Here is a 1,626-nt window from a genome sequence, read left to right on the forward strand (position 1 = left end):
TGTATCCACTGACTCTCACACATCGGTCCAGTTCTTCCTCAGGGTTGAACTTGTTCTCTCTCAGTATAAAGTTTCCCACTGAGCTCCTCTCAGACCAGCTGTTCCCCAGCAGGACAGCTCTGAGCTCAGACACTGAAACGACAGCAAACACAAACACTGAACAAAGAATCTTTCAAAGTTAATACAAGCAGAAACAGCATTATATCATAGGTTTGAATTAATCTAATTTTAATCATTTTCCACTTGTAACCACTGAGTTGTAATTAGTGAAAAATGTGCAAAAATTGTCATTTTGTTTAAATATGTGTTATTTTTTCTAGTATTTATGGATCATTACTGAGCCATAAATATATATTCACATGTGAGAATACAACATAAAGTTTGAGAGTTGACCTCTGTTAAAAGCTCAGTTTTACATCCACAGAATCTGAAGACCAATTTCTTTTTTCTTGCTTGGCACAATTTTATTTCTATAATCTCTTTTGAGCATCATTACCACAGGATACATCACAGTTTCAATAAATTGCACCAACTTCATGTCTGTGGCATAGAGCTACATGAACACTGGTGTCCTGAATGTTTGATCTGTTAACATGAAGTTAAGGAGACATTTGCTGTAACCTCTCCCAGAAATGACCCCCAAAAGTTTACATGAAATAGTTTTCTTCACTCTAAATGTAAAGAGAGAAAGCAGGATCCGTGCACTAAGAGGTTTTTAATTTTTCCAAACAGGCTTCAACTTCCTGCTATATTTTGTCTTCACCTGCTCCTGTCTAATGTCTTCCACCTTAAATTGCCCACTTAAAGTTTGCATTAAACATAATCTTTTCTTTAAAAACTCACTGCTGGGTGGCACAAAATCAAAGCTCTTCCTGCGACGTCTGGGAAAAGTGTCTTGTGGTCCTGCAAAGATAAAGAAATACATAACTCTCCTTTCATTATTATTAGTAGTAGTTTATGCATTGAGACATAATTTGTTATCCTGCAATGACTACATCAGATGGAACAAAGCACTTTAATGTCAACGGCTGACTGCATGAACAGATCACATTAGTTCTGGGAAAGATTATTAAACATGACTGTTAATTTTCAGAAAACACATTCTGACAAATGTTATTGGTTAAACACATTGTTAAAGTATGCTACATGCAACACAGCAGCCTGGTTCAGATGAGACCTGCTGTAAAATATTCACCTGTAGTCACATCGATTATCCTCCAATAATCACTTTTTCTTCATTTTTTTCACATTTCTCCAAACAGGAGAAACCAAGAAACAATTAAATTATTCTCAGAAAGTGCTTGTAGAGGGAGGTAACTCACAGGTACTGCATGTAAGTGTGACAAAGTAAGACTCACCAAATGCTGCTGCCATGCTGTCATTCAGCTGCAGAACTCACTGACTGTGGAGTTAAAAGAAAAAACAACAATGACAGAGAAAACTGTTTGTTTTTCATGTTTGAACCTCTGACATCGAAGGAGTTTTGCACAGACGGTGCTGGATACAGACACTTGGATGGTTTTATGTAAATATTCACAACAAAGCGAACAAAAACTAGTCTTCAGAAGCACGACTGCCTGTAAAACATGGCAGAAAGTCCCTTTCAGACTGTTGTTCACTTTAAGG

The 1,626-nt window shown here is 36.9% G+C and overlaps 1 long non-coding RNA gene across 1 annotated transcript; it reads right to left on the reverse strand.

Moving 5' to 3' along the window:
* LOC102291556 lies at nt 1-1,618 on the reverse strand (the record flags this gene model as incomplete). Its single annotated transcript, XR_318003.2, is given in 3 exon segments — nt 1-132; nt 844-903; nt 1,359-1,618. It is a non-coding gene; the product is annotated as a GTPase IMAP family member 8 (long non-coding RNA).
* Between the last annotated feature and the right edge of the window lie 8 nt (nt 1,619-1,626).

This window comes from Haplochromis burtoni, unplaced genomic scaffold (genome assembly GCF_018398535.1).
Source record: "Haplochromis burtoni strain Fernald_Lab_line unplaced genomic scaffold, NCSU_Asbu1 Contig_2133, whole genome shotgun sequence".
NCBI lineage: Eukaryota > Metazoa > Chordata > Actinopteri > Cichliformes > Cichlidae > Haplochromis > Haplochromis burtoni.